The 14144-nt window shown below is 36.6% G+C and overlaps 1 protein-coding gene across 4 annotated transcripts in view; it reads right to left on the bottom strand.

The window, feature by feature from the left end:
- LOC136829801 (putative neural-cadherin 2) overlaps positions 1 to 12038 on the bottom strand; it is a 680925-nt gene extending 668887 nt beyond the window's left edge. For 2 of the 4 annotated variants that reach the window (XM_067088744.1, XM_067088749.1), the window contains exon 1: positions 11561 to 12038. The gene's annotated coding sequence lies outside the window, so the exon portion shown is untranslated. Of the gene's footprint in view, positions 1 to 435; positions 1525 to 11560 lie in introns of those variants that run through there. The other 2 variants (XM_067088748.1, XM_067088745.1) reach the window with 2 other exon arrangements.
- Between the last annotated feature and the right edge of the window lie 2106 nt (positions 12039 to 14144).

Here is a 14144-nt window from a genome sequence, read left to right as displayed (position 1 = left end):
AGAGAGAGAGAGAGAGAGAGAGAGAGAGAGAGAGAGAGAGAGAGAGAGAGAGAGAGAGAAAGAGAGAGAGAGAGAAATATTTTGAATTTTCTAACTTAAAAATATACTCAATTACGTGACATGAGTATTAAGGAGAGAGAGAGAGAGAGAGAGAGAGAGAGAGAGAGAGAGAGAGAGAGAGAAAGTATTCTTCATTCTTCTCATTTAAAAAATATCCATAATTACATCGCGGCAGTATTAAGGAAGGAAAGAGAGAGAGAGAGAGAGAGAGAGAGAGAGAGAGAGAGAGAGAGAGAGAGAGAGAGAGAGAGAGAGAATTCTCTATCATTATCATTTAAAAAATACCTCATAATCACATCACGTATTAAAAATTCATTTAAAAAATCATCATTTCAAAATCTCAAAAAAAGACAAACTAATCAAATTCAGACTTACCTTAATGAGATGTAATTATATAAATATATAATCGAAGACGTCAAATATAATATAATGATAATAATAATCTGAATAATTATATAATTAATAATTAATTTTCTTCAGTAATTATGTCACACGTATCAATTATTAAAATGTTTTCACCTGCAATAGAAACATTGCACAATTTTCAATTTCAATAAAACTACAAAAAATCCACTGTTTTTTTTAATATATCAACTTTCCACCAATCATTTAATCACTACCCATCCCCACTGGAGAAACCACCACTGTCGAATGAAATTTATGAATTTAAAGTCCACTGGAGAAAAATCACAGGTTGAAACTTGTAAATGTTAAAGTTCCACTGGAGAAAAATCACAAAAAGCAAAGTTCCACTGGAGAAAAATCACAAAAAGCAAAGTTCCACCGGAGAAAAATCACAAAAAGCAAAGTTCCACTGGAGAAAATGCACAGTCGTTGTTGAAGTTTCAGGCTGAATCAACTTTCCACCAATTATTTAATCACAAGGCATCCCACTGCAGAAACCACCACTGTCGAATAAAATTTTGCAAAACGAAAAAGTTCCACTGGAGAGAAATTAGTCTTTAGCATTTAATCACACGGCATCCCACTGCAGAAATAACTGAAGGCTTACGTTTACAAGAGCAAAGTTCCTCTGGAGAAAAAACCACTGTCTCAAGCATTTAATCACAGGCCATCCCACTGCAGAAACTCCTAAATTACCACTGTAGAAAAATCACTGTCTCAAGCATTTAATCACAGGCCATCCCACTGCAGAAAACACTGTCGAATCGAGTAAAATATTGCGAGAGCAAAGTTCCACTGTAGAAAAAGCCACTGCCTCAAGTATTTAATCATAGTCCACCAATGTCGAATTTCCATAAACCTAAAGTTCCACTACAGAAAAACCAGCCTCTAGCACTCAAAGGCCACCCCACTGCAGAAACCACCACTGCCGAATTGATTCCATAAACCTAAAGTTCCACTGGAGAAAAACCACTGTCGTCCAACAGAAGGAGAGAGAGAGACAGGGGGGTCAAGAGATCGGAGCGCCACAGATCGACCTTCCTCGTACGGCGCCTGGCACCACACTGACTGAACTCTGGCCCTGGAACATCGTCGGCTCTGAGATCTTGCGAGAGAGCGAGAGAGTGAGTGAGTTTGAGTGAGTGTGCCTGGGTGACCCTATATCGGATGATTTACCTAATTCATTTTCATTTACTTTAGTCACTCATCCACTCTCTCTCTCTCTCTCTCTCTCTCTCTCTCTCTCTCTCTCTCTCTCTCTCTCTCTCTCTCTTATTCGCGTCCAGTTCATACGACGTAAATTTACGTCACAAGCATTACGAAATTGCACCTAATTAAAACTGCCCCCGGCCCGCTTCGCCAAAACATTATCAAATTATTAAGCTGAATTGTCCCAATAATCATTTGCCAAATGGAAGAGGAAAATTGTTTTTGTTTAATGTATCATTATATAATTTACAGGCTGGTTAATCTATTTGGATTTACAGGCTGGTTAATCTATTTGGATTTACAGGCTGGTTAATCTATTTGGATTTACAGGCTGGTTAATCTATTTGGATTTACAGGCTGGTTAATCTATTTGGATTTACAGGCTGGTTAATCTATTTGGATTTACAGGCTGGTTAATCTATTTGGATTTACAGGCTGGTTAATCTATTTGGATTTACAGGCTGGTTAATCTATTTGGATTTACAGGCTGGTTAATCTATTTGGATATACAGGCTGGTTAATCTATTTGGATTTACAGGCTGGTTAATCTATTTGGATTTACAGGCTGGTTAATCTATTTGGATTTACAGGCTGGTTAATCTATTTGGATTTACAGGCTGGTTAATCTATTTGGATTTACAGGCTGGTTAATCTATTTGGATATACAGGCTGGTTAATCTATTTGGATTTACAGGCTGGTTAATCTATTTGGATTTACAGGCTGGTTAATCTATTTGGATTTACAGGCTGGTTAATCTATTTGGATATACAGGCTGGTTAATCTATTTGGATTTACAGGCTGGTTAATCTATTTGGATTTACGGGCTGGTTAACCTATTTGGATTTACAGGCGGATTAATCTATTTGGATTTACAGAATGGTTAACCTATTTGGATTTACAGGCTGGTTAATCTATTTGGATTTACAGGCTGGTTAACCTATTTGGATTTACAGGCTGGTTAATCTATTTGGATTTACAGGCTGGTTAATCTATTTGGATTTACAGGCTGGTTAATCTATTTGGATTTACAGGCTGGTTAATTTATTTCAATTTATAGTCCTGTTTTTTATGGCTGGTTAAACTATTTGGATTTACAGGCTGATTAATTGATTTTGATTTACAGACTGGTTAACCTATTTGGATTTACAGGCTGGTTAACCTATTTGGATTTACGGGCTGGTTAATCTATTTGGATTTATGGGCTGGTTAATCTATTTGGATTTACAGGCTGGTTAATCTATTTGGATTTACAGGCTGGTTTAATATATTTTGATTTACAGGCTGGTTAATTTATTTCAACTTATAGTCCTTTTTTATGGCTGGTTAAACTATTTGGATTTACAGGCTGGTTGATCTATTTGGATTTACAGGCTGGTTGATCTATTTGGATTTACAGGCTGGTTAACCTATTTGGATTTACAGGCTGGTTAATTTATTTGGATTTACAGGCTGCTTTATTTATTTCAATTTATAGTATTTTTTATTGTAATTTACAGGCTGGGTAATTTATTTAGATTTACAGGCCAGTTAATTTATTTGGATTTACAGGCTGGTTAATTCATCTGGATTTACAGACTGGTTAATTCATTTGGATTTACAGACTGGTTAATCTGACTACTTTTCATCTACAGGCTGGTTAATTTATTTCAATTTATAGTCTTGTTTTTTTATTGTATTTTACAGCCCAGTTAATCTATTTTTATTTACTGGCTGGTTAATTTATTTTGACTTACAGGCTGGTTAATTCATTTTCATTTACAGGCTGTTTAATTCATTTCACTTTACACGCTTGTTAACGAAAAACACTTTAGACAGATTAACCCGTAGCTATCAGCACCAAAACACGACAATCTCTTGATTACAATTTACCAAATGGGAGGTAAAAAAAAAGTTTTTATTTAATATATATAAGTAATTTTCATTCTCAGGCTGGTTAATGATTAATATTTCAGACATAATTACCATGAAGTTATTAACACTATGGGCTAATAACTTCATCTCTGTAAGGCTTAAGTTGTAATGCCTCGTCAGACGGCAGTACTTTGTCGAAGTTTGATGCTGGGATTAGCTTGGAGGTAATCTACAGGGTTCCTATCTCTCTCTCTCTCTCTCTCTCTCTCTCTCTCTCTCTCTCTCTCTCTCTATGGCTCCAGGAATAACTGTCCAATTCCCTTTTTTTGGGGGTAAAGTCATAGTAAATCTTGTGTTTATCCTTGAAATCCTTGAATCTTACTGGATTAATTTAAATCCACAACTATTTCGAAGATTATATTAATCCCTGCAAGTCTTGGATTACATACCATAGCATAAAGTAACCATTGTAAGGATTACATTAATCCCTCTAAGCCCTGGATCACAATTGATTCTTCATAAAGTAACCATTGTATGGATTACATTAATCCCTTGAACTCTTGCGTCACGCGGTTTTACCATAAATCCACAACCATTGCAAGAATTATATTAATCCCTATTTTTTTTCATTCAGGTTTCTCCTTAAATCCACAATTGCAAGAATTACATTAATCCCTATCTCTTGTATCACTCAGGATTCTCCTTAAATCCACAACCGCTACAAGAATTACATTAATCCCTATCTCTTGTATCACTCAGGTTTCTCCTGAAATCCACAATAATTGCAAGAATTACATTAATTGTATTACTCAATTTCACCTGAAATCCACAAACGTGGTAAAAAATTACATTAATCCCATCTACTATTCTAAGTAATCTATTGCCTCACTCAGTTTCAGCTTAAATCCACAACCACTGCAAGAATTACGTTAATCCCACCAAGTACATTCTCTCAGTGTACAGAAACTAGACTAAACATTCTCTCCAAACAGCAATCCTGACTTTGTGTTTTTTATTCCAAAATCCCCTGACTTTCACATTGCTCTCACTCGTATCTAATTCCCTCCATATCTGAGTCTTTTTTCCCTCCTCCTCCTCCTCCTCCTCCTCCTCCCCAACGGGGGGAGATGGGAGGGGGCCGCATTTCACCCTGACAAAACCCCATGATTCTTGCAAGTTGCAAAATCCTTCTGCGTTTCGTTTTTATTTGCTCATTGCTGTTGATAGCTTGCTTTGTGTGTGTGTGTGTGTGTGTGTGTGTGTGTGTTTGTGTTTTTGCTTGTGTGCGCGTGCACGCGCGCTTGCGTCAGCCATGGGAAGTCAAAGAGATGCGTTTTGAAAGCAAACTGATGTTAGTAGGCAGGGAACGAGAGAGAGTATTTATATTAAATGATAAAACTTGAAGAGGTATGATGGGTAAACACAAACAGAGAGAGAGAGAGAGAGAGAGAGAGAGAGAGAGAGAGAGAGAGTGAGTCTCACTCCAGTGGGATAAGGATTACCTCGTCGAGGTATGCTGTTTTTGATGAAGCATTGAACACCAGTGACTAATAGTCTCTCTCTCTCTCTCTCTCTCTCTCTCTCTCTCTCTCTCTCTCTCTCTCTCTCTCTCTCTCTCTCTCATTACTAAAACTGCCTTTTATAAAACCAACCTCAATAAAAGCAAAATAAAAATCATCATTGAATATACCACCAATATCTAAAAATTATTTATTTTACCCCCAAAAAAAAAATTAAATCACAGCTAAACCTGAACAGGTGTTTGGGACATTACAGGTGTTTAGTACATTACAGGTGCTTTGGCTTTACCTACAAAAGAACAATAAAATAAATAACAGATGTTGACAGGGATTAAATTCTAAAATACGCAAAGCCTTCAGATGAAAAATAAACGAAAATGGTAATTTAAAACTTTGGACAGAAATGTAAGAGATAAATTGTTATTAGACAATGTTATATTGATATTCAAAATTAAATTGTACGGAGTTTTTGTAAAGAGAGGAATTAAATGTAAACTGTTTTGTTTGTTAAAAAAAATATACTGAATGTAGGAAAAATATAAAAAATATATAAACAAAACTTTTGTATTTTGGCAAAGGAAATGTACACAATTTAAAAAATTACGCTGAAGGAAAAATAAGGTAAAAATAGGAAATTTTTGTAAGAAAAGCATTTGTTAAAAGAATTATTTTTTTGTGACATGATAATAGGTGATATTGGATGTGGAAAACTTCTATGAAGAAAATTATATAAAAAAAAGTCTTTTTTAAGTCATGGTAAATCTGAATAGGTTTACAAAAAAAAAACATTTAAAACTACTTGTGTTTTTTTGGGACGTGAATAAATATACTAAGCAGATGGTATTGGATGTGAAAAAACTCAGAATATGGAGATTACGAAAATCAAAAAGGTGTCCCTATGAAAAAATGGCAAACATGAATGGCAATTTTCAAAAAACCAAACAGACATAAACCCATCAAAATACGTCACACAGATTTTAAAGGCGAATGTTAGATGGCAACGCCAGAGACAAATACACAAACGCACACACAGAGAGACATCAAAGGACACACAAAAAACAAAATCAAAGAATTGAAATTCAAAAGAGGATTTATTTGATCCTCTCACAGAGATATCAGGTGAGGATAATACCAGGTGAACGTAAGCTTCGTATCACTTGTTTGATGCGGGAAAACTTGTGGAGAAGTTCCAGAGTTTTAAACATTCGAATGGAGAGATGAGTTATGTTGACAGATGAGAGAGAGAGAGAGAGAGAGAGAGAGAGAGAGAGAGAGAGAGAGAGAGAGAGAGAGAGAGAGAGAGAGAGAGAGAGGATTTCAAACGCCATTCGTGGAAACACTTTGGATACAATTCACTCCCTGACCTTTGGGCAGGAATGCTCAGGGGAGATCCAGTCTAGACTAAGTGGCTGGGAATTCTGACTGTTGCAGTGGTTTCACATTCACTATTCCAGATTCCAGCTACACTTCTAGGTTCCAGGTTTATCTCTAGATTGCAGTTATGCTTACAGATTGGAGTTATGCTTACAGATTGGAGTTATACTTCCAGACTCCAGTTTTGCTTCCAGTATCCAGTTTTGCTTCCAGATTCCAATTATGCTTCCAGATTCCAATTATGCTTCCAGATTCCAGTCACACTTCCATATTCCAGTTTTGCTTCCAGATTCCAGTCACATTTCCATATTCCAGTTTTGCTTCCAGATTCCAGGTTTGCTTTCAAATTCCAGTTATGCTTAAAGATTCCAGTTTTGCTTCCAGATTCCAGTTATGCTTCCAGATTACAGCTTTTCTTACAGATTCCAGTTACACTTCCAGATTCCAGTTTTGCTTCCAGATTACAGTTATGCTTCCAGATTACAGTTATGCTTCCAGATTCCAGTTATTCTCCCAGATTCCAGTTACATTTCCAGATTCCGGTTACATTTCCAGATTCCAGTAATGCTTCCAGATTCCAGCCTCACTCCCAAAGTCCAGCGTTGCTTCCAGATTTCAGTTGTGCTTACAGATTCAAGCTACACTTCCAGATTCCAGCCTCACTTCCAAAGTCCAGTGTTACTTCCAGATTTCAGTTGTGCTTACAGATTCAAGTTACACTTCCAGATTCCAGTAATGCTTCCAGATTCCAGCTTCACTTCCAAAGTCCAGTGTTGTTTTCAGATTTCAGTTGTGCTTACAGATTCAAGTTACACTTCCAGATTACTGTTGCACTTCCTCACTCCAGCTTTGATTTCAAATTCCAGTTTCATTTCCAAATTCCTGTTAAGCTTCCATATTCGTGTAATGCATCCACATTCCAGTTGTGTTTCCAGATTCCTGTTATGCCTCCAGGTTCCAGTTGCACTTACAGATTCCAGTTACACTTCCAATTCCAATAATGCTTCCAGATTCCAGTTTTGCTTCAAGTTCCAATTATGTTTGAAGATTCCAGTTTGGCTTCCAGATTCCAGTTACATTTCCAGATTCCAGTTACATTTCCAGATTCCAGTTACATTTCTAGATTCCAGTGACACTTCCAGATTCCAGTTTCATTTTCAGGTTCCAGTTATACTTTCAGATTCCATTATAATTTCCAGATTCCAGTTGTGCTTCCAGATTCCAGTTACTACACTTTCAATTCCAGTTACTATTCCAGATTCCAGTTACGCTTCCAATTCCAGTTACTCTTCCAGATTCCAGCTTCACATCCAGATTCCAGTTATGCTTTCAGAATCCAGTTTTCCTTCCAGATTTCAGTTACTCTTCCAGATTTCAGTATTGCTTCCAGATTCCAGTTTTACTTTCAGGTTCCAGTTTCACATCTAAATTTCAGTTTTGCTTCAAGATTGCAGTTATGCTTCCAATTCCAGTTACTTTTCCAGATTCCATTTATGCTTCCAGATTCCAGTTATGCTTTCAGATTCCAGCTTCCAGCTCCATTCCAGATTCCAGTAATGCTTCCAGATATCAGTTCTGCTTCTAGATACCAGTTCTGCTTCCAGATTCCAGTTATGCTTCCAGATTCCAGATTCCAGCCTCCAGCTTCCCTTCCGGATTCCAGTTTTGTTACCAAAGTCTAGTTAGACTTCCAGATTCCAGTTTCATTTCCAGATTCCTGTTGAATTTCCTTATTCCAGATTTGCTTTCTGATTCCAGTTTTGCTTCCAGCTTCCTGTTAAGGTTCCACATTCCTGTTATGCTTCCACACTCCAGTTGTGCTTCCAGATTCCTGTTATGCTTCTAGATTCCAATTACAATTCCAATTCCAATAATGCTTCCAGACTCCAGTTATGCTTCAAGATTCTAGTTTTCCTTCCAGATTCCAGTTTCGTTTCCAGATTCCAGTTATACTTCCAAATTACAGTTATGCCTCCAGATTCCAACTTGACTTCCAGATTCCAGCTTCATTCTCAGATTCCAGTTTCGCTTCCAGATTCCGGTTTTGCTTCCAGATTCCAGTTTTGCTTGAGGAATCCAGTCTCGTTTCTAGATCCTAGTTGCACTTCCTCAATTCCAGCTTCTTTTCCAGATTCTATTTGTGTTTCCAGATTCCAGTAACTGAAATCTGTTGAGAACTAAGCCTATATACCTGGAAAATATTCCATATGCCATTTTGCCTAAGCACAAGGTTTTTGTGGCACAGGCCAAGTTAGAACTAATTCTGCAATTATTGAAACATGTTTCGCTCTTCAACTAACTGAAACTTCTCTGTAACTGGGATTAAATGAGATGGCTTTTCATTGAAACATTCAGTGCAACTATGTAACATGTTTCATATTAAACCTTACTGAAACTTTGCTAGATAAAATGCATTTCACAAGAGAAACCCCACCATGCTACCTTGGAGCTAAATCCAGTTGAAACTCATTCATTATATAAGAAGTGTTTAGTGTTTAAAACATAATGAGGTTAAAAGTTACTTTTGAATCTGTTCTTGTAGGAATATAAAACGTGATTCTATTGAGAAAATTTCTGTTGAAATTAATTTGTTAAAGGCATTAGACCCTAATCAACAATCCATCACACCACAAATGGGGAACATTTGACACTTTGACTTAACAATTATCAACAGGAATTCAAGGTTATATAGAAAGAATCACATAAAGCTTTGCAAGATAAACCAAAGTTACTGTGCAAACCAAACCAGGCCTAACCTAACCAAACTCCTACAATTAGGGGACATCACAGTGTGAAATTGGGGTCTATGTGTGTAACCACCAAGAACAGAACACAGGCTAACCTAACACTGCCCATGGTCATAAATTTAGATAGAAAGTGTGGAACTGGTACCTAAAAGACATACATCCTAACCTAGCCTACCCAAACCTTGCTTTCTGTCCAACACCTGATGCCCTCAACTTTGGATAAAGTGTGGAATAGGTAGTTAAGGGGATACATCCTAACCTAGCCTAACATGGGCCACAAATAACCTAGCCTGACATAGTAGGCCACACCTAACCTGGCCTAAAAAAAGGCCACACCTAACCTGGCCTAAAAAAAGGCCACACCTAACCTGGCCTAAAAAAAGGCCACACCTAACCTGGCCTAAAAAAAAAGGTCACACCTAACCTGGCCAATGGACCAATATCAGCTTGGCCCCAAATTTAACCTGGGATAATGCATGTGGCAGTTATATTTAAGACAGACCTCTGTAACATACATTGGCTGTCCGAGAGAGCAACCATCCACAGGCAAATTTATCAACAATGAAATTTGGAAAATTCTCATAGATTTCAAATCAGCTGCCAGCCATCTTGCTTGATAAACTAATCGCGATGAGTCTGACGCAATTGATAAACTAATCACGATGATTCTGACGAAATTGCTAAATGCATTAGACCAGTTTGAACTGCTTGAAAAACTTGTTGGTCAAATCAACCAGAAATACTGGTTTTTCAGTAAACAGTACCCATATATTTAAACCACTTGAAATAGTAGATAAAATGTATTTAAACAGTAATCTTGGTTTATGTTACACAAGTGAGGGTATTATGGGTAAGGTGCTTTCTGAGTGCTTGCATGCATAGTTTATTTACATAAAATTCTAATAACCTAACGTATTTAAATAAAAAATTTAAGCAGCAGAGAATTCACGAAAAGAAACATGCAAAAAATAAGCCAGATTACTTCGGCGCAATCTAGTTTTCTGTAGAGCTTATAATGCTGTATGAAACTCTCGGCCACGGCCCATGAAATTCTCAGCCGTGGCCCATGAAACTCTGAGCCATGGGCAGGTGGTGGCCTGTGTTGTTGGCGCCTATAGCGGTGCCAGACGCACAACCATGGCTAACTTTAACCTTAAATAAAATAAAAACTACTGTGTATATATACAGGTATATTTATATATATATTAAGTTTCCTTGCAAGTTATAAATAAGAAACAATGGATGATAATTGACACACTCCACAAATATGCAAATCACTGAACTAGGCTATAGAATATTACCAAAATATGAAAAAAATTTAACTTAAACCGAACCATTCATTGCTAAGTAGCCTACACCATATCAGATAAGCTATAACTTACAGGATATAAATATATATGGTTTAACAATAGGCTATATAGTACCCTGTACAACTTGACAGATTTAAACCAAAATAAAACATTATAGCCACTTCAGAATTAAACCAACATGCTGAATTATAACTTAAAGGATATAAATACATATGGTTTATCAATAGGCTATATAGAGTACCCTGTACGATTTGGCAGGTTTAAACCAAAATAAAGCATTATAGCCACTTCAGAATTAAACCAACTTGCTGAATTATAACTTACAGGATATAAATATAAATGGTTTATCAATAGGCTATATAGAGTACCCTGTACGATTTGGCAGATTTAAACCAAAATAAAGTATAATAGCCACTTCAGAATTAAACCAACTGGCTGAATTATAACTTACAGGATATAAATATAAATGGTTTATCAATAGGCTATATAGAGTACCCTGTACGATTTGGCAGATTTAAACCAAAATAAAGTATAATAGCCACTTCAGAATTAAACCAACTGGCTGAATTATAACTTACAGGATATAAATATATATGGTCTAACAATAGGCTATATAGCAACCTGTTTGATTTGCCAGATTTAAACCCAAATAAAACATTATAGCCACTTCAGATTTAAGCCAACTGGCTGAATTATAACTTATGCATAATGGTTTAACAATAGGCTATATAGCAACCTGTTTGATTTGCCAGATTTAAACCAAAATAAAACATTATAGCCAGCATTATAGAACCAAACCAAACGGCTGAACTATAACTTACACGATATACAATACAGGGTTTAACAATGGCTTATATAGTAGCCAGAATGATTTGACAAATTCAAACCAAAACCAAGATTCTGACCAACATCACGGACCCAATTCAAACCAAATCAGTGCCTCAATAAGCAAATTACTTACACAGGGGACACAGACATTATAATTTGACAAATTCAAACCAAAATAAAACATGATAGCCATCACAAAACCAAACCAAATCAGTGCTTTGATGTGATATATAAACTCACACCCAAATGACATACCTTGAACAGAAGCGACTCACGGAGACATAGGATTTCACTCATTTAATCGATAAATCCGACGTAACGGGGCTTGAAATCCATTAAATCCCTTCGATATCATGTCGACAGATCAATCACGCATGCGCACACTGTATCAAAGTAATCGGAAAAAGCTTCGATTTACGAAAAATTCACTTCAATCAATCAATATTTACGTTCGGGAAGCGGTCGACCTTCCAAGGAGAATGGATTATGGAGGAGGGTTTGAGCTGATTGTAAAGGTTTAAGGAAATGGGAAATGTTTTGATTTTCGTCGCAATTAAAACCAGCGGACAAAGAATGGCGGTCTTTGTTTGCTAGCTTACTGGGTGATGAGAGAAAAATGTTCGTGTTTTGTTTTTTTATGGATAATTTTGTAGATTTTTTTTTTACTGTAGTTTGGTGTTCGTGAGAAGCCTGGTGGTATTTTGTCCAGATTTAGCAGTTAGACTGACTCTCTCTCTCTCTCTCTCTCTCTCTCTCTCTCTCTCTCTCTCTCTCTCTCTCTCTCTCTAAGGGTCCCGATGTTTTTGCCAAGATTTAGGGATTAGATAGTTTATCTCTCTCTCTCTCTCTCTCTGTCCATATTTAACAATTAGAAAATCAGAGTTTCTCTCTCTCTCTCTCTCTCTCTCTCTCTCTCTCTCTCTCTCTGCCATATTTAACAATTAGAAAATCAGAGTTTCTCTTTCTCTTTCTCTCTCTCTCTGCCACATTTAACAATTATAAAATCAGAGTTTTCTCTCTCTCTCTCTCTCTCTCTCTCTCTCTCTCTCTCTCTCTCTCTCTCTCTCTCTCAGTCTTCAGGAAACCTTCACTTCTCACGAGCAGCCCCGGTAATCAATGACCCAAGCTGGCATAAGTCCCCTTCGACCTCAAAGCAGGGAAACCTCCTCACTCCAAACTTCTACAGAACTATCGTGACACTTGACATCTCGCGCCGAAATATATCTCATGAAAGATAGCTCTATCTTTCTTTATAGTGGCCTGTACCAAGATTAACCCTCTTTTTTTTTCCTGGAAAAATGATAATAATAAAAAAAATTGGTAATTCGTGCAACTGTCGTCTTGGGAATTCAGATTCCAGTGGGGTCGCAGTTACGCAGGTGTGAGATCAGTCATTTTTCCAGCTTCGCTAAACTGAAGACGAGGAATGATTTTATTGGGTCACCTGGAATGATGTTATCGGAATGGCGAGTGATTTGCGTAGGAGGATTCCTGTGGGGATTGCTTTTGTTTATATATATGTATATACATACCTATGTATATATATACATGTGTGTATATATATAATATATATACATTATATTACATATGTATATGTATATATAATTTTTATTGAAGTATTTAATTAGTTATTTATTTATGTATTAATTAGTTTATTTACTTATTTATTTATTTATTTATTTATTTATTTATTTATTTATTTATTTATTTAGAGAGAGAGAGAGAGAGAGAAAAGAGAGAGAGAGAGAGAGAGAGAGAGAGAGAGAGAGAGAGAGAGAGAAAGTTTTCAACACAGAGAGAGAGAGAAAGAGAGAGAGAGAGACAGAAAGTTTTCAACAGATAGAGAGAGAGAGACAGAGAAAGTTTTCAACAGAGAGAGAGAGAGAGAGAGAGAGAGAGAGAGAGAGAGAGAGAGAGAGAGAGAGAGAGAGAATTTTCAATTTACCCCAAGCCCACGAGAAATTCTTCAGCACGAAGCATTGCCCGCAATGACACTATCCAACTGGAATAATTTCAGGGCCTCCCCAAAATTGAAGACCCCTAATCACGCCAACCTTCTCTACCTGTACCGAAACAGCAAGACTTTCCTGAAGGGGAACTTATATAACTACAACTGTTGTAGGCGTTGTGGGTGTAATGATTGTAGAGTCCAGAGGTCAGGCATTGTCTCAATATAGACTCAAACATCCATCACACTTTTTCTTATTAAATAAGGAATTATATACTTATTTTTTTATATTTATGAATCTTGCGATTAAAAAGGAAATTCATCACGTATACCTTTTAGTGGTTTCCCCTGTGAGAGCCCTAAGATCGTTCCCGCGGGGAAGGTTCGGGGGGAGTGAAAGGAAATCAGTTCGTTTTCTGAGAAGTATATTGTTCCTTTGTTGACCTATGCAGTGGGGTATGTACGTGGTAGTTGTAGGCTGTCGTTGGTCGCTGCTAGAAAAATCATCTATAAAGTATTAGCTGAGAATATATATATATATATATATATATATATATATATATATATATATATATATATATATAAGTCTTAGGAATTAAGACACGAATATATCAGTGCAAATAAAAATATCATACCAAAAAAAAAAACCTGATGAAGTATTACTCTCAATATTTCAGAAGCAAAGTCCATATCTCTTTACAAAAGTCCTTCTGCTGGGATAAACCTTGAAGGAGCGAACAGTAAATTACATATATATTTTTCTTAGATATATTCCTTATATCTTCCTTGGCTTTTGCCAAGTCATTTGCATACAGAATTTATATTCGTGTTTGGCAAAAGAATTCGTCGTCAGCCGGGCGGAAAAATATCGTCATGATGGATTATAGACGC

This window comes from Macrobrachium rosenbergii, chromosome 45 (assembly GCF_040412425.1).
Source record: "Macrobrachium rosenbergii isolate ZJJX-2024 chromosome 45, ASM4041242v1, whole genome shotgun sequence".
NCBI classification, from domain to species: Eukaryota; Metazoa; Arthropoda; class Malacostraca; order Decapoda; family Palaemonidae; genus Macrobrachium; species Macrobrachium rosenbergii.
The sequence above is the reverse complement of the archived record's forward strand: the minus strand, read 5'-3'. Positions and strand labels throughout refer to the sequence as shown.